At 40.5% G+C, this 19,526-nt stretch overlaps 2 pseudogenes across 1 annotated transcript in view; both read right to left on the bottom strand.

The window, feature by feature from the left end:
* Positions 1–17,218, bottom strand: part of LOC149105835 (uncharacterized) — a 29,555-nt pseudogene extending 12,337 nt beyond the window's left edge. The window contains exons 1-6 of the transcript XR_016201489.1: positions 17,134–17,218; positions 16,512–16,867; positions 10,621–10,785; positions 1,000–1,110; positions 496–621; positions 32–128 (exon numbers count right to left, since the gene is read on the bottom strand). The product of XR_016201489.1 is annotated as an uncharacterized LOC149105835 (transcript). The remainder of the gene's footprint in view (positions 1–31; positions 129–495; positions 622–999; positions 1,111–10,620; positions 10,786–16,511; positions 16,868–17,133) is intronic.
* LOC149105836 (uncharacterized) lies at positions 3,255–5,815 on the bottom strand (annotated as a pseudogene).
* Positions 17,219–19,526: the final 2,308 nt, after the last annotated feature.

Here is a 19,526-nt window from a genome sequence, read left to right as displayed (position 1 = left end):
TTCAATCTCCAGATGGAATCTTTTTGCCTACCTCCAGTGACCATGTAGTCGACAGTGATAACATCTTTATTGTTGGAGTCGCTGTTGTAATTCTTCACACACAATTGTGCATCAGTTGTAGATGTATGCTGAATAAAATCAAAGATGAATTAAACCCGGCCTGGTTCAAGTTGCTATACCGCCCAATTAGTTTTAAAGAACTCATATAAATGAAAGTTACAGTGAAACTAAAACTTGCTGAAATTGCTTTGAAACGGCCCCCAAAACAGCATAGAAACACAAGTAACAAACAGAAGAGTTAAATTGTTTTTATTGAATTTTCTTTCCATATCTCGAGCTGTTATATGCGATTGTTACATTCCCATACAAACTGTTATATAAACGTTATTACGCAATGTCATATAATGTTCACGGGTCTCGAGGAACTTGGGATATTTGTGCCGTTACCTGAGTGTTTGCGAAAGTCACACAAAGGTCACAACAGGTATTCCTTACCTCAACCCAAGTGGTGACAGCGTTACAACGTGACCCAGAAAGGTTAGCATTGTTGTTGTTGTCAGTGCGTTTTGGCGTCACTAACACAACAGGACGAGCATAAAATGGTTTTGTGAAGTTCACTGTCTGCAATGTAAAAGAAAAAAATAATTTAATATCGACTGTATTTCTGCGAGTCTCTTTTAGAGGTAAGGTTAATGAATAATTCGTATTGATATTTATCATGCGGTGATTCCAATGTTTAGATTCGAAACAGAGCAACTTTGTTTTGAACAAGAGGAAAAGTATGTTTGATCGATCAATTGATCACCGAAGATGAAATTGGGTCTCAGAAACTATTTATGACAGATTTTGTGGGCCCACAGCTCAAATAGTTCCATGTTCAACAGTCAACTTCCTCCATTGTTATGAAATCATTGTTGTTGTTTCCCTTTTGATGCCCTATTATAAAGAGGATTTAGATAAGAAACAATAATGCCGCAGGCTGGCAATAATTATTCTTACTTGGCAGAAAGCGTAGTTATCCTGATCAGATGGTGAGTTTGTATTGGTAAACACGAGACTGTCGGTTATGGTAAAATTGTCAACACTCAGATTTGTAAATGCCATCCAGTTCTGCAGAAAAAAAAGAAAGAAATTGTAGATAAAACCATATGCCATTTCATTTCAGACCTATTAACTGAGGATTGTTTTAACCAGCGCATAAGAGTAATTTTGAGCAAGATACGCAAAGATTTAGTAGGACTTAGCGTTTTTATACGCTCGTGCAAATCAGACTTTCAGCTTTCCACGACGTATTCATCTGAAATCAAAAGATATTTACGAAGCGAGGGCAAACAGATATCATTTACCATATAACTGGCCCCTTTTTTCAGGAAAAAATTCTGTAAAAGAAGTAACTCTCTTTGTGTATGCATTTAGCTGCTTGAAGATTAGTTGAGCCTATTAACGGTTTCTACCACATGGTTTCTATAAGAGGGGTGGCGAATGGTCCTTCAAAGACTCTGGGTCTCGCAAAATTTTAGTCGAATTTCACGGGTCTCGCAGTCTCGTTTTTTTTAGCGGTTATGCGCGTCTCGCAGTCTCGATTTTTATACAAAGCTCTCTCTGAGTCTCGACTTTTTGCAAGGTTAAGGGTTTCGAAGTTCCGATTCGTTCGTTTGTTTTAACAAATGACATCTTCTCGTCACTTGATATTGAATTTCAATAAAGCAACTTTCAAATTTCCGAGAAAAAGTTAATCCTAACTTTTGCCAAATTGTCTGATTCGACAAAAAGCTACAAAACTTACCGCAACGTAATTTTGACGCCAAAAAACAGTTATTTTGTTCTAGGATATTCTAACATAGTGTGTTATAGTCAAATTTCCAGTTCCAGCTTGTTCGCAAATCTGATTTTCATTCAGTTTTTAGCTCCGTAGGTTGCAGCAATGATTTTGCAACGTGATTAATTTCATTTTCAGTACGGCTGAAGCATTAACTGCTCGAAGCATTGTTCAAAGCTCATCCAATGGTGGCTCTCATCTTCTTGAAATCGTCCTCACTCCTCAGTAAGATGACCTTACTCACCGGTCTTGTGTAGCTCTTTCTTGAACCTACCTTGGCTGTTAACAATTCAGCTTTTCGCACCTTCCTATCCGCACTGTATGTTTTGGTTATCCGCGCAAGTGGCCAGCTGTTCCTTGGAAGGGCTTTCCAGCAGAGGAGAAACAGGTCACCATCTTCAAGGTTCTTGGACTCTTATTGCCACTTCCTTCTTGGCTGAAGTGTAGGAAGGAACTATTTTCGTCATCGGTGCCAGAACACATTGGCCAGGTGCTGAACTTGCCGCCACTGTTTACTGTGTAGGTCTGCACAGCTGAAGTTTCCAGGAGTAGCCTTCAAGCTTTGCGTCTTCTGTGTCAAAAAAGTGGCAGGCGTGAGGATCTCTGGCGCTTCAGGATCAATTGAAACTGGCACCAGAGGTCTTGCGCTCACGATGGCGGTAACTTCCGCCATAAGCCTTGAGAGGACTTCGTGAGAGAGACGCTTGGGTCTAATTTCAGCAAACATTGCGTCCAGGATTCGACGAATCACTCATATCATCCGTTTCAAGACTCCACTGGCATGTTATGAGTGGGGAGCATTGAAGATCCAATCACAGCCCTTCATAGCTAAGTAGTACTGGATAACATTGTGATCCATCTCAAGGCTAAAAGGGGAATCAAGAAGCCACACACAACCCATGATAGCTCATTATGAAACCCACGAAGTCGAAGAACTTAAGAGTAAATGTCAGTAAAAATAGAAGATTATCGAAAAAATCGCGGACACGGCCAAAAATCGATTTAGCTCATTTTTTGCCTGTAGGTAGCCTTATATAGTGAAGTAACGGAAATGGGGTTAGATGTTTGAAATATGCACTTTAACGGGAATAAACCGTTGAAAACTTTCTTCGGGTCAATTGCTCAAATTTCACCAAGCGCGATCCTTAAATTATGCACTTTTCGGGCAGCTGTCATACGAACAAAAATGTTACAGAAGGACTTTTCTACCTATAGAAATATAGAGTTGGACTTGCGTTAACAAGAAAAAGTGATAGTTTTTGTCTCGTGTTATTCCTGGAGGAGCTACGTCTCTGTTAAGAGACGACATCTTTGGCCTTCTGAAATTAAGGCAAAGGTGGCCTAGAATAGCTTGGCAAAAATACATGTGGTAGTGTCTCAAAGTTTACAATAACACTACCAAGAAGCCTTGAAAGATAGTTCTTTACGATTTGGGTTTTATTTCTTTGGGACCTTTGACAATCAAAAGATGACCACCGGCCGTATTTCGGTTAAATACTGTGACGCCGTAATGAGATGCATAATAACAAAATTAAACGCGTTGTACACAAATAACTGTTTTGGTCAGTTACATCTTCACTGGCCGTTGAAATGACTAGAAACATATTAAAATGTCTACAACTACACTTTATTTTCATATACTGAGACAGGAGAAACAAATTTCGACTTTTCCTACCCGGTGAATCGCGCCATAATTCTGCATAATTCTGCACACAACAGGTTGAACAATTGAATTGCACACAACAGGTTAAATTTGCCACACAGTCGTTAGTTTACGTTTGCTTCGCATCCAGTGAACATGAATTCGAGCATTTGCATCCCTTCTGCGCCTTCTGCACTCGCCAGTTTCGAACATACTGAAACTCGTCAACACAAATGGCAAGAGACGCCACAAATTGTGGCGAGCTCGAGTGACTGAAATGCGATATGTAGAACTCTGCTGTCACGCAACGCCCTCTTAAAAATTGTATACGCACCGCCTTTTATAATCAGCGGATCAGTTATTAGTGAAACGTATAGTGCTCAGTTACTTGGAAGTGCAGGTACACTCCTGGACTAATTGTGTGAGTCGTGCGATGTATGGCTTTTTCCTCTTCTGAGGTGCAATGTCAGAAATATCCAGCCTAAGGTCGATGCACATGTCTCTTAGCCTATCCACTCTTAAAGTTGTGAGTGTACGTTTTTGTGCAAGTTCGCAGATGTTAAGATCGAAAGATACACTCGGATGGCGAATAGCCACATCTTTCATCACATTTGCACACACAGCAGATAGATGACTCTCAGCATCGGCGAAATTTCGTCCTCGTCGGCACTCTCCATGGCCACTTCTGAGACCTCACTAGCTTTTGCTTCGTTACCGACGGCTGTAACTTCTAATCGCTTCTTTGCTGAAAGACGGCTAAAATAGCCACTAATCTGCTGCGACGTAAGGACTTCATCAGGTTGAAATCGGCGTTCCCCCGCTTGGTCTCTTGCTAAGCTCATTGCTTTCGAAACTTCCTGTGGATCGCTTTTCCGTCCACTTTGCTCCCCTTTTTGAAATTGGTCAGTTAAGAATTCGGTCTGTTTCTTTGTAAAACGCACCTTTTTCTTAATTGTCTTCAGGGCCCATCCCATTGGAAGAGGCGGCAAGGCGTCACTCTTTGCTTGGACAGTAACCTGAATGCTTGGAATTCGACTTCATCCCTCCGTCTGCTTGGAAGAATATTCTCTTTTAGCTCTATCGTAGAGAGTTTCCTGTTCGAGCATCATTTGGTATTTTCCAGTATCTAGGTGTGTCTGGAGTTTTGCAAAGCGACTGTATGCTTTTACACATCTATCCTCTGGACACGGGAAAAGCATGTCATCTGGCTTATTTTGACCAGTGCTGCTTCGATCTTGGTTTTCGTTTTCAGTTGAGAAATCTGCTTTGACAGAGCTTTTCTTGATATGTCGATGTCTCACAATCTTGAACGGCGGTGCACCACTTACATTCTGCGATGGGGGCTCTAGGATTTCCAATTTTTCGGGCTGCTTCATGAATCCTTCGAACTTTGCCCATGGCACTACTTTACCGGAACCCACATTGAATGCTCTCCACACTCGTTCGCCAGTTTCATCGTACTCAAAATTGTTGAGTAAGCTTTTGCCATCCCATTTGATATTAAAGGTGCTTGACGGCTTGGCAGCAACATAGCTTGCGTTCACTCCTGTGGTTCCTTGGCCAGATTCAATGGCTGTTTTGAGCTGTAAAGCGTTGATGACATCATTGCCTTCGTTTGCATACCTTCCAACGTCTCCTTTGATTGTTGCTGCTTTGCGATCACATACCCCCTTTCCACCTTGAGGGTCCGAGAAGTCGTTTCTTACAGCAGCCACTCCTACTGCATCACTGGCCAGCTTAGCTGAGATGATTGAATTTCCGCTGTGATAACAGCCAGCGTTATCTTGTTTGTAATAAGCCATTTCCAGGTCTGGAATTTCCTTTTTCAGGGTAGTGAGGCAGTCAAGCATTATCGAAGCCACAGTCACACTGTCTTGGGCGCAGCTTTGAAATACGTGAACAAGTGTCTGCGATTCAAAGTGCTCAGAGCCCTCTGACCGTCTTATGGCAACGCTAATGTGCCATGGCAATCCTCGCTTCGCAAACCAATCTGACTGTGCCTCTCGATATTTTCGGGACATATATTTCATTGCTCAGTCCTGGACTAACAGCACCGATCGGCTGTCGAGTTTGGCTAAAACTGAATGCTTTACCTCAGCTTGGTGGACTGAACGTAGCTGATGGGCTTTCCAGCTAATGATATCATCCCTTGCCTGTTTGACAGTATGCAGCATGTCAGCTTGATCTTCTGCTGACGAAAGCGCAATTGAACACTCATCTTCTATGGTACGCATGACTTCCTCTAACTCATAACACTGCACACATGACTCATTGTGGAGATGGTCGCAGGAGCCCTGAAATTCTGCATTGCTTGGATCACTTAGCGCATAAATTCGACAATGATCGGGAACCTCTGAGGACTCCACTGCATATACCTAAAAAAAAAAGTAAAATGACAACCGCGTGATTCAGTGCATATTTGCAAAGCAACGCATGCGCATCGACATTTCAAAAAGATTACTTAACCGATTCTCGGCGTTGTATACATGTGTGTAAGTGTATTACAGTGAATTGCAAACTCTTGTTTCGTGAATTAAGCATAAAAAGGACTTGGAGAGAAAGAAAAAGGTAGCCGTGTATCATAGTAAGAAGTCTACTACATCACTTACGCAAAGGCAACGCATAATTATAAAATATGCACCCACCTTATAGTCGCCCTTTAGGTACTGCTTCGACAAACGAAGTTGCTGCTTAATTTCCCTCGCCCATTGCTGAGTCTTGCCACAGTCAACAAGCTTGTCTACGAGTTTCTCTAAATGATCAAATGCGTCCGCTCCTTGTGCTGAAAAGTTATCAAGTCCTTGCAGAGACTTGCGAACAGATGAAGAACACACCGCCAAAACTCTCTGTGGGGTTCTCTTACTCATAAGCTCAAAGTTGGTTTCACAGCAATATTGTTGATACTGCTGGACAATGCGCTCTGGTATCATTGTTCTGATCACATTGGGTGCTTTTATGATCTCGCCAGTTTTTATGATCTCGCCAGTTGACAATTTCAGAAGTTTTTCCCCGAAAGGAACATCTTGAATTACGTGTGGACTCGTTATGAAAGAAACAAAATGTTCTAATTTTTCAGGTTCAATCCTCATTCTCTTTTTCTCCTGGTTTGGAAGAGGAGCAGCTCTTCCAGGTAACAGCCTCTGGCTTTGGGCAATGTTTTAGCGATAGCTAGTAACGGTTGGAATAAACTATCTCATCTCCTTAAGGGATAACTTATCTTCCATCAATGAGAGTATTTGTCGTCTGGTGCTCCAGTGTTGCGCGTTCAAGTAGCTCTCAGCAAATGCATTAAGAAGCTCCGTCTCTTTTTCACTTCTGCCTTCGACCACAACCTGACTCTCTCTGCTTACAAAATGACGATCACAAAGCTCCGTCCACAGTTCTTGCGAATTTTCAGGTGCCAGGACATCAAGCATTGCAGATATACATTGTTGAGCTTTCCGTAGGTATCTGCGTTTAGTACGCTCGTGCGCTGTATTCCACGGTACTTATAACGTGTGACGTACTGGACTGACGTCTCGAAGCTGTAAGAAGCGATTAAGCTGCACCTGGGACTCGTTGTCTAGACTAGAGCCTTCATCACTCTCTTCGGAATCTTCTTGCGGAAAAAAAAGGCTCTGCCGTCTGGATGTGGAACCTTCTGGCAGTGATTCATCAACAACAGTTACAGGACAAGTAATGGTAGGAATATTAAAGTCACTCGCTTGTTCATCAACCTGACAAAAAGTGGACACATTGCTTTGGATGGCTTCAAAATGAGATCAACCGTGTGCAAGCGCGGGGTGTCGTGTATAAAAGCGCAAGTCGCATGCGAGCTGGAAAGTAATATTCGATAATTAATTTATTTGACTGTTAACCTATCCTGATATCTTTATCCAGTTACTACTCAGTATTATTTTCCATTTGGAGCATTTAGAAAAAAAGTTGAGAAGCCATATATTAATTTAAAACCTTTATGATTTGGCTATATTCTGGGATGTGATTGGCTATCCGGGCAGGGCACGCTTTTCCAATTCTTGTGCCTTGTATGGTCTTGCCCAGTCGTTGACGGGCGGCAATGGCGGCATTTTGAGGATGCGCATGCAAGTTATCCTGGATACGCCCTTCTCCCGCATGGGTTGAACCCCTGAAAAGGGCAGAGAAGGGAGAATTCAGAGAATGCGTCAAGGTTTTCCACTTTCATTAACTATATTGGATCGAAATTTTTCATAAACACTTTGAAGAAACTCACCAAGCTTAGACCACATAGACCTTCTACGATGTTTTCTACACCTCCTGTGGCACCCAATTCCTGCGATTCTAACTGATTTTTTGTTTTTGCCAGGGACTGTCGACATCGTACACAAATTCCTTTAATATTTGGAGAGAAAGGATTAACTTATTCTTTTCTACTTTACACATCCCCCTTGAACAAATAGCTCTGAATGTGGCAAAAGAACAAACCTAGCCCAGGAAAAAAGCCCCACAAACCTCAAATTGATTACGCAATCTGTATTTTACCTTTTCACAAGTCAGTCTTTTAAGTTCCTTTCCTTTTTTTCCGGAGCATTGTTGGAAGGAATTCTAATATTTGTAAAATATTTCAATTCGAGTGTTCCCCTTTTGAATAAGTCTTGAAGAAGGTGAAAATGCTGAGTAGATGCCAGTGTTTGAACAAGATTTCGACGTAAAAGTATTTGCAAAAATCCTGAAAACTCGTGAGACATGAAAATAATTTTGCTGTTAAACTTGGCGTTATTTTAGGCGGCAGTGAAGTGATTTGAAGTAAGGATATGAAGTCTGTGATTCCCGCCAAGTACCCTGCGTGAAATGAGAAGTTATACGGGTGTTTATCCTTGCATAAAGTGAGAATAAACATTGTAATCGTTTACCTGGTCCGACGGGTACGAGGTTTTTCGTAAGCTCAAAAATGTGTATTGAGTGCTGCAAACTAATTCCCCTTTCTGCTGCAGGTACTCTTTCAGATTCCTTTTTGTGACCGGAGACATCCTGAGGCACAGAACATAATCTACTAGCTCTTCTCCATCCGATTCCAAGGCTTGATCGATGTAACGGGCAAACAGACATTTCCGAAAAATTGACGGGCTTCACGAAAATCCCGCTTCTCGCTAAGATAAGTTCTATTTCTGTCTCAACACCTGAAAACTGTAAAAAACGCTTGTGGCTTCTGATATCCTTGCTGCACGATGACAGTGATACTGTCTGAGTGGACGGATGCCTTGCGCGTTCCTCTGCACCACAAACGCCACCAACAATATCAAGGGAAGAACAAGACATTTTTTTCTGCTGGAGTTAAAGCAACCGTTATCTTTATTGCTTTCACCGACGATCATTACGCTTTTGCTTTTTGTTTACTTTCGTTAACTGGTTACATTTGTATCCCGTGGGAAAATTAAATCGTTATTTTCGTTCCATAAAGTTTTCACTGTACGTTTTAAATTTGTGACATTTTGTAAAGTCTGTTTCTTTGTTGTATCTTTTTTGTTCATGACGGCAATATTTTTGTTTAGCTTTTATTCGTGTTGCAGAATGTATTGTTAGTTGATCTGTTTACGTGACAGATTATCACATGTCACGCAGTCCACACGTAGACAGGAACCTGTGCAAATCGCTAGCGGTGCCTGTCGTGCTTGTATGGGATCTTCTGTGTGTGGGACGTCAAAAAAAGCCAAAATTAGGATCAAAGTAGACTAAACGAAACTGGGCTGCGACACGCTATAGAAAATGACGAAAACAAGTAACTTTTAAAGTTTACTCATCACCGGCTCAGTGGCTTCATTGAGTGCGCCGGTCGGCCCCCTTTACACCAACTTGCAGAGGACAGTATTTCGAAAGAATATTCCAAGTGGCATAATAAGGGCCTATAAAAGATTTCTAAGGTAAGGAACTATTGATATCAAAGCAAACATAACAAGCTAAGTGCGGCTGCGACTCAAACAATGGTTTGCTTGTGTCACTGCAATGTTGATTTTGTTCATTTCAATATGGCGCCAGTTACAATTTTACCGAAGTTTGGTTGGTTGGTATATTGAAACAGTAGAAGATACCAGTAAAATGAAACGATAAATTTGAAGACCTACCTTATAAGCCCTCGTGATAGTATTGCTGGAAATTTTGAGACACTACCACATGCACTTTTGCCACAATATATTAGGCCGGGTTTGACGTGAACTAAAAATGGCGTAGACGTCCTCTGGTAATTAACCCGTGGTTTCATCAGGAAAGACATAATACAAAAAATATAAGTATATCTTGGTAAAGTAAGGCCAACTGTATATATTTATAGCTAGACAATTCCTGCTGTCGCATTTTAGTTCATCTAAGGTCGGCCTGAAAACTGCATAATTTCGAGCTCGCACGCACTCATTTTCGATCATGCAATTCATAACGGTTTATTCGCGTCAAAATGAATATTTACACAAACTAACCTCATTTCACTTTAGCTAGTACCTATAGCTACCTGTAGACAAAAAATGGGACGAAACGAATTTTTGACCATGTCCGCGATTTTTTTATTTTTCTTTGATTTTTAGAGACATCCACTCTTAATATCTATTGTCCCCTGTGGAACTGTGTAATTAAAGGCACAAGTAATTACGACAACAGACTCCTTTGTAAGACTTCTGTACAAGCTCATTCTCGCTCATTCTTAAAGCTCTCAACTAAATCTGGGGCTCGAATTTTAAGAGTCTGAGCCCCTCGCGTTCGCTCTTAAAACACTTTAAAGTCTCGGTCTCGCAATCAAAATAGTCAAAATGTCTTGGGCTCGCAAAGAAAAGCGCTGGTCTCGCCGTCTCGCAAAGTCTCGCATTTACCATTCACCACCCCTTATAAGTAGCTTAGAGTTTATCATGATAGCTACCAAAAACATATTTTCTTTCTATTATTTTCTTTTGGAAGCCAGAGTTTGATGTTTAATACCGGTACAAAAAAGACTCATCTGGAACAGCTTGAAAATGGACGATAATCAGGCACGTCACATGGGAAGTTGACCTCTGATATATTTGGAACATTGTAACGCATGTAAATATTTCAGAATACTGCTCTTTAGTCAGGGGTCATCATGATTTTCATTCAACTTTGATGAAGTGCATATCTTTGGCAAAGCCTAGTCGATTAGAATGACAACTGACAGAAAACGAAATTTAAATTTACTCACTATCTTTATGCCTTTATGGGGTCCATCGAAAATCTTCGCTTCTCTGAGACAAATTTTGAAATTGTCCACGCGCAACTCCTCCACCCACACGGCCATGGCATCTTGAGGTCTCTTGGGAACTTGGTGACTAGCAGTTACGAATATGGTTGGTGGAGTCGAAAACCGCTGAAATGAAATAATGAGAGAAGTTATGATTAGTGAATTAAGCGAGTGAGTGGGTGAATGATCGATTGAACAGATCAGGGGAAAGCAAATGACCGATAATGGGAGAATGAGTTAATACTTGCTTGAGCCTTCTAAGGTTCTTCAACTTACAGACATTTTGAGATTGCAACAGATCTTTTGAAAAACTGACGGAACGTTTGGGATGGTAAAAATACAAAATACCTCAAATACCAAATAGATCTTTAACAGTGAGTCACGTAACACGTTACACGCCGCAGAAAGTGTAAATATTTTCACAATCAGAGTCCGCTGAGGATATTTTAAGTATTCAAAACGGGAACAATACGCTTAAATCCGAAAACTACTAATCGGCTTATTGTTAATCGGTTTTGATCTTTTGCATTAGGAATATTTGCGTTTGATGAGGAAAAATAATCTTTGTAGTTAGTCTAAATTGATAAATTAAAAACGCTGTTTAATTTCAACAATTTTCAGCATACTGACATTCTACTCATGTTTTTCGATTGCATTGACATGAGCAGTTTTCTGTTCAGGATTAGCCTTATGTTCCTCGGCAATTTTATTTGAATTACAAGGCAATTGTCCTACTTGAGGCAACTTCTCTTCAAGAGAGGTAGCTTTTTAGTGTTTTTCTTCAGTTATTGAGAAATATTCCGTATTCAGATATTTATCCCCTGACGCTATTTGTTTCGAATTCTTTCTGCTGAGCAATCAGGCTATATTTTGATGGTTAACATTTGCACAAGTCACGTTTTAAATGGACAGATGATTCACAATTTTCAGTAAAGAAGATTGATTGCCTGACTCGTGATTTCCCCGTTAAATTTCACGCCAGAAACCGATATCGCACAAATCGCGAAGTGAAGCGAATTCGAGAAAGCGAAGCGAGAAAGCACTGACTGATATTCAACAACGTCGAGCAAACAGTTTTAAGTAAGAAATATTTTTACACTGAAATTAAAATTTCAATACCAGCTAAATTTTCAGAGTTCAAGTTCTTCGAAAGAACAACGAGTACTGAACAAGATGTATTTCTTGCAGCAGAAAAGCTTACCAAGAACTGCCGTTGTAACATATTGCAAGTTGATAGATATATTTACTGGGGAGTTGTTAAACGATGCCCAGTCAGTACACAGTCAACTGAGAGCTCTCGCTGTAAATCACAAGTGATTGTTGCGTTGACTGCTGGTGGCAAAGCAGGTCCACTGTTGACGTCGCAATTTCTCGTAAACCTTGCGTGGAGCCGGAGCCGCTTCTAGAGTACGCAGAAGCGCTAAATGCAAAACCAGTCACCTAACTTAAAATTGAATCTGTGTCAGCTAGACCTTGACCCCCGAGATTTTAAGCGGAAGAAAGCCGTCGCGTACGCTTTACTGAATATGACTGCAGTTTTACGGTCGCTACCGTTTGTGAATTTGCCATTCAACGACACGGTTGAGGCGATGCCCTTCGTCTACTTTGCAAGTGTATTTCAGCCGAGAGAAACCATATTATGCAAGATATTTGATGATGGTTTCTTAACTAGAACATTGTGACCCTTATGGGATGGCCTACATGCTCAAAATGAATGCTGTACTGTAGCTGTGCTTTTCTTTGTAGCTGGTGAGGTAATGTTCGCCTTCAAAGCTGGCATTTCGTCTTCTATATACGTCACAATTGGCATCGGAGCTTCTTCGGCTGCTGAACTTTGCCTTGCGGCTTTCCTTTGCTTGTTTAGGCCATTTTCTTGTCCAAGCCGTTATGATTTTGTCTCTTTCTGGTACTAGGAATCGTAAGCGGCTTCTTATATTTCTCTAAAAAGTTGTACTTCAGTTCAAAGCAGGGAGAAACCTCATTTTCACATTGAAAAAGACTTGTGCTTGTTTTTAGCTCCGTAGATTGCGGCAATGATTTTGCAACATGATTAAAAGGTCGCTGAGAGTGTTTTCAGAGAGTTCCGTGTTTTGCACTGTGAAGCCCTCACCTGAATTTGGAAGTTCAGGTGGCTTGAAGGGAATTCTTGGGGAGTGAAGATTTTTCTCATCAGGGTTCTCTATTGCCAGGTAAGGGTCGTTTCCTTCCCGTGATATCTCTTGGATGAACTTAGCGAATTGACTTAACTGATGGAGGATAGTCTGCGGCTTTCTGAACTTTATATCGGTAAGCGTGACGTTGCCATCTTCCTGGAAGGTCATCAGGAAGTTTAACGAGTAAAGGTTTTAGGAAAGCCGGTTCATCAAGTACTTTCAGACCACTGAGTCCTCCATCATTCTTTGCACATTCCAGTTCAAGCAGCAAATCTCCAAGTTCCTGAAGGCCTTTATCATCCTCGGGTTCGATCTTGGGGAACATTGTCAGTTTCTTAATGTGCATTTGAGCTACGACTGCATACGAACCGAAGCGCTCACCTAATTTCTTCCAAGCCTCCTTTAAACCCTTGTCAGGATCCTCTACATAGGCATTGCACAGGAGCTGAACAAGTCTCTTTGACTCTCTGGCCGGTGGTATTCTCGATTAACAGGGTTAATGTTTCTCTTGCAGTGTTGTTCACATCTCTCACCATGTTTTCAAATGACGCTTTCCAAGTGTGATAGTTTTCAGGCCGGTCGTCCCGTCTAGCCATAAACTGAATATAAGATTTCAGGCGTTTGAGAGGCATGGGTGAAAGAGTGCTTTCAATTTTCAATGGAGTAAACTCTGTAGCTTTAGGATCTAACTACTTGGGGGTGGTGAGTTCCTATTTGAAAATTGATTTAATATGCTGTGCTGCTCAAGGATTTAACTTCTCAGCGGTGGTTTGCTCCTCCTTGAAATTTATGTTGGGATGAGTCCCTCGAGTGCTTTCTCCATCTATATGTGCCTCGATGAAATCTCGCACACGCTGGGATGGATCCATGAGTGGCAAATCTGGTTGCTGGAATTCGTTGGCAAAAGTGGGAGCGAGTTCCTCATCCATCGCGTTCGCTTTAGCCAGTGCCACGGCTGCCTCGATCTTGCTCCAACGGAAAACACGCGATCCGCGCCTCTTCCTCGCGTTTCTTTCGGGCGAAGGCCATTTCTTCCTCTCTCTTGTTTTTCTCTTCTTGCTCTAAGAGGAGGGCCCACTGGGCCTCGGTTTCGCGCATTTTCTTTTCCATTTCTGCCTTCTTTACGGCTGCCACGCAACTCGCTTATCGCTGAGCGAATCTTGTCCACCGAATCCAGTGTAACAGATAAATTTAGATTCATTTTATGGTGAAAAAGAAAGCTCTTAGAACGCTAGCGATTGAAAATTCCAACTACCTCATTGCGCTAATACAGACCATAATATAAGCTGAGTGCGCTGCCCAATGAAAACGCGAGGAAAGATCACGTAGATAAACAAGGCAAAAAGAGTAACGCAATAAGTAACGTGATGCTGTAAGTATGGGACAGTATAGAATATGCAAATGACGTAAATGCTTGCTTGAGCCTTCAAATGGTCTTCAACTTACAGACATTTTGAGATTGCAACAGATCTTTTGAAAAACTGACGGAACGTTTCGGATGGTAAAAATACAAAATGCCTCAAATAACAAATTAATATTCAAAAGTGAGTCACGCAACCCGTTACACGCCGTAGAAAGTGTAAAAGTTTTCACAATGAGAGCCCGCCGATGATATTTTAATTATTCAAAAGGAGAAAAATACGCCTAAGTCCAAAAACCACTAATCAGCTTATTGTTAATCAGTTTTGATCTTTCGCATTAGGAACAGTTGTGTTTGATGAGAAAAAATAATCTTTGTAGTTAGTCTCAATTGATAAGCGCTTCTTAATTTCAACAAATTTCAACATAGTAACATCATGTTGTTCGATTGCATTGAAACAGTTTTGTGTTTAGGCTTAGCCTTATATTGCTTGGCAACTTTTGAATTACAATTGTTTTATTTGAGGCAACTTCTCATCAAGAGAGGCTCTTTAGTGTGTTTCTTCAGTTATCGAGAAATATTCCGAATTTAGATATTTATCCCCTGACGCTATTTGTTTCCAATACTTTCTGCTGAGCTATCACGCTATATTTTAATGGTCAGCGTTTGCACAAATCACGTTTGAAAAGGGCAGATGATTGACAAGTTTCAGTAAAGAAGATTGATTACCTGACTCGTGATTTCCACGTTAAATTTCACGCGAGGAACCGATATCGCACAAATCGCGAAGTGTAACCAGAAAGCATTCACTGGTATTCAACAACGTTGAGCAAACGGGCAGTTTTAAGTAAGAACTATTTTTACACTCAAATTAAAATTTCAATACCAGCCAAATTTTCAATGTTCAAATTCTTCGAAATAACATCAAGTCAAGAATAAAAAGTTGAAATGTATTTCTCGTAGCAGAAAAGCTTTCCGATCGTGGACTGCCGTTGTACCAGATTGGAAGTTGATAGAAATATTAACTGGGGAGTTGTTAAACGATGCTCCAGTTAAGAAGTAGCACTAAATGCAAACCCAGCCAGCTTGTTTGACATCCTTCGTCGTTTTTCCAGAGGCTGTAACTTGCAGTTGAATCTGGGTTAGCGTGACCTGTCAGCTCCGAGATTTTAAGCGGATGAAAGTCGTCGCGTAGGCTTTGAGTACGACTGTTTTACAGCCGCTTGAGTTTGTGAATTTGCCATCCAAGGACGCGGTTGGCCATGGGGCGATGTCGTTCGTCTACTTTGCAAGTGTATTTCGCCCGAGTGGAACCATCTGATACAAGATATTTTGATGTTGGCCTCTTAACTGGAGTGAGGATAACATGATACCAGAAACATTAATTGTGACCATTGTGGGGTGGCCTACATACTCAAAATGAATGCTGTACTGTAGCTGTGGTTTTCTTTGTTGTTAGCGAGGTAGTGTTCGCCTTGAAAGCTGCCATTTCGTCTTCTACATATGTCACAATTGGCACTGGAGCTTCTTCGGCTGCTGAACTTTGCCTCGCGGATTTCCTTCGTTTACTTCGGCCATTTTCGTGTCCAAGCCGTTATGATTTTGTCGTTTTCTGGTACTCGGAATCGTAAGCGGCTTCTTATTTCTCTCTAAAAAGTTGTACTTCAGTTCAAAGCAGGGAGAAACTTCATTTTCGCTTTGAAAAAGACTTGCTTGTTTTTAGCTCCGTAGACTGCGTAATGATTTTGCAACATGATTAAAAGGTCACTTTTGTTTTTGTTATTTTTTTTTTTTTGTCGCACCAGTGAATAATCACGCAAACTCTCGTTTTTAGGACCCGTTTTTAGAGTCGTAATTTCACGCTAAATACCTCGCCTTGGTAACCAAGATTGGCGCTTTTGATGCTGTAAACAACCTCTTTACGTAAAGTAAAGCTCTTTTCGCCCTAATTCCTTTCAAAAATATTAGCAACTTTTTGACAAATTCTGCACACAAAAAAGACTGGCAAACCGTTTTAGGCAGTTTCTGCATATATTTGACAACTTTTTGGCATTTCTTTGTTTGTCTTTTTTGCATTTTTGAGGAATTTCTGAGTGGATGGCCAGGTTTAATTCTTTGATCTACAATTTCTACACACTATTTCTTCATCTTTTGTCATACTGATTAGATTAACTGGTATACTGCAATCATCATTTTTTAGGGGTAACTGACGATATTAATATTTTGTATTTTGTATTTTTCTTTCTTACGTCCACATATCCGCAATCGAGGCTCCCTTTTTCATGAAATTTTTATATATCTCTTTACTTTCTATATCACTTAACAAAACAGATTCTAACCTGCTGGAAATCGATCCTCTTGCATTCCGTTCCAGTTGTCCAAGAGTTTAAGGATGTGGTGCCAGTTTGAGATCCATGGGGTTTCGTTTCAAATGCAAGATAGTTTACCTCAATGGACTTATTTGAACCGTTAGCATATTCGAGAACACAGATTGTAAATTCACTCGCTTTAACATCTTCTACCCAGACTGCAGCGCCGTTCCGAGGGGTTTGGCTCTTCACGGTATGGCCAACTGAGGCGAGAACCGTTACTTGCTGTCCGCCGTAAAATGGCGTTTGGAAGTAAATCTTGTTACAACCGAACAGCCCTGGTGAGCTTGTTGTTACGTTTTCTTTTCCGGCCTTGAATCCGAGTGCTGTAAAGGAATAAGTAAAATTTTTTTCTTTAAAATGATCGCACTTAGAAAGTTTTAACTGAATGCGCAGCCGATATCCTAGGAATGGACATTTTGATTGCTTGAGGAAGAGATTTAATTCTCAATTTCCTTGATCTGTGCGCTCCTCCCCCATCTTTCAGTTCGCTTCTTCTCCGATAAACAAGGGATAAAAACGCCTGAGCTTGCCGTGAGAAGTTGAATTAAGGTTTACATTCAGAGAATGCAACTGAGAGTAGATACCGTACCTTCAGTGGCTGGAGCGCCCAGGCAAACCAACAAAAAAATGAGAAAGAAGTGCATAGCGTATTGGTGCTCAGACGACATCTTGCTTCGACTGAAAGGGAATTTCACTCTCATGCACATTATAATCATCACAAGGGCAATGCGTGACTGGAATGTACCTGTTAGGACATGTCGAATTATAGGATATTAACAAATTTTAAACAGCACGTTCACAAAAATGAGTTATCTTGGGGATGACGCATATAAGTGATGGGTTGAGGATGACAGGCAGAAGGAAAATGACCAGTGTAAAAAAATATGACGGATTCCTTAGAAATTGACGATACTTCTCCTATCCGAGGAGCGTAGTTTATTTCCATCAATTTACAATACAAGAATTGTTTTAAATAACACTGTACTGATCATTATCGCTGTTGCTTTGTGAATGAAAACTACCGACCCCACCCCATGTCCCCTCTCCCCAGTTCCCAGCAGTGCCTCCGTATCCTCCACAAGAATCCAAAATTAACTTAATCAAATTTTCCAGTTTGAACTTTACACATTTCAATTCTGATCGATTAATGTTCGGTTTTCGCTTTTCTATTTTATGCTTTTTCAGTTCATTTCAATTTTGAATTGTTTTCATGGAAATTGTATTTCAACCCCGTTATAGAGGGGATTATGACGGATTTCAGCTTATGTTTTCAAAGAGGAAAACTCATAAAGTAAAGAGATTTGAAAGCTTCGTAGGCGTTCTCTTCCATCATTTTCTTGTATAGATGATAAAATCATCTGAAAAGGGCCGCAAGATATTTTCGTCAGAGTCGTCATTTATTTTGCTGTGTTAAGACTCGCTTTTGTTCTTCCTGTTCTTAGACCTTCTTAAGTTCTTCGGTTGTTCTGAATTATTGTTTGAACACGCCAGGTCATTACATTAGAAGATGGGTCTCAATTGATTGACGTATTTTTTTTTAGCCAATTTGGTGATTTGCCAGTTTGTTCATTTTAGGTTTTAGGTTTTTCTTTTTTTTTTTTTTTTCATTTTGGCCGAGTCTCGTTTTCTTTTAATTTAGATCGAAGCTAATGGCGGAATTTGCCTTTACCTTCCTCTGACGCATTTTGTATTTTGTATTCATTGAAAGCTTTTTTGTAAAATCTAGTTTCAACTCTGCTAGAAATGTGGACTAACTTTATTTATATGCAATCGAACTTTCCGTAACTGGTGACCGTCAGTGGGGTCACTAATAAACAATTGAGCTGTGACGAGAGAGCTTATGCAAGGTTAAAGATTCAGTGTTTGTATGTATCTGAGACAATCGCGAAGCGTCTACTTACGGGTTATGGTATGCAGTGGGATTCGACTGTGTTTAGTTGTTGTTATCTTAGCTTATTGTACTTTGGTGATGCACTATGTACTCGCGTGGACTACTGAACATAATCAGGTGTCTTTTTTTTGCGGCTGGAGAGGCTTTGCTGAAGTGTTCGAGGGGAGTTTAACAGAACGGTTTTCTATTTCCTTGTTTCTCGGCTGTTGTAAAGTTATTCAGTTCAAGAATAATTAAATTCATTCTGTAAGTGTCGGGTGGTTTTTGTTTCTTTGTGCACGTGGAAGTTCTTTAAATTTTGTAACAGCAAGAAAGCGTGCCATGAGCGCTCGCCTCTTTAATCTGCTTTTTTCCCTTTTGTTTTTATGGTAACGCATTTTAATCATTCTGTAAAATTTTTCCGCAGGAGGGTGATTTTATTTAACCCGTGAAACAACATCTACTGTAGCAGTAAGTCAAAAAAGTCATAACTAATAAAAGAAAACCATGAAATTGGTATTCAATAGCATCTAATTGTGCAGCAACTATTTCACGGGTTAGGTAAAATCACTCTGAGATTGACACCTTATTGATCCTGAATCCACTTAGTATTATTACGGCCGAGAGAATAACAGACACGTTGTGACAGAACAGTCTTTGAACTAGGAATGCCCATTTAATTAAGGACAGTTTTCTGGGAAAATATAAAATAGAAGTCGCAGTTGCATACAGCAGTCTCCTGTGACGTGGTAGAGATACATTTTTTTTCTACCCCATGTCCCCTCTGCCCAGTCATCCACGGTGCCCACGTATACTTCACAAGAAACCAAAATTTATGTTTATCAAATTTTCCGGTTTAAACTTTACGCACTTCAATTCTGATCGATTAACGTTTTTATTTTCGCTTTTCGAATTTACGCTTTGTAGCAAATTTTCAGTTCATTTCTATTTTGAATTGTTTTCATGCCAATCTAATTTTAACCCAGTTATAGAGGAAATTATGTCGAATTCTAGCTTATCTTTTTAAAGAGGAAAACTCGTAAAGTGACTAGAGATTTGAAAGTTACGAAGGCGCTCTCTTCGATCATTTTCTTCAATAGATGATAAAATCA

The sequence above is a fragment of the Orbicella faveolata genome, unplaced genomic scaffold (assembly GCF_042242905.1).
Source record: "Orbicella faveolata isolate gen_17 unplaced genomic scaffold, um_ofav_v1 contig_34, whole genome shotgun sequence".
NCBI classification, from domain to species: Eukaryota; Metazoa; Cnidaria; class Anthozoa; order Scleractinia; family Merulinidae; genus Orbicella; species Orbicella faveolata.
Note: the sequence above shows the minus strand (reverse complement) of the source record. Positions and strands in the feature narration are given on the sequence as shown.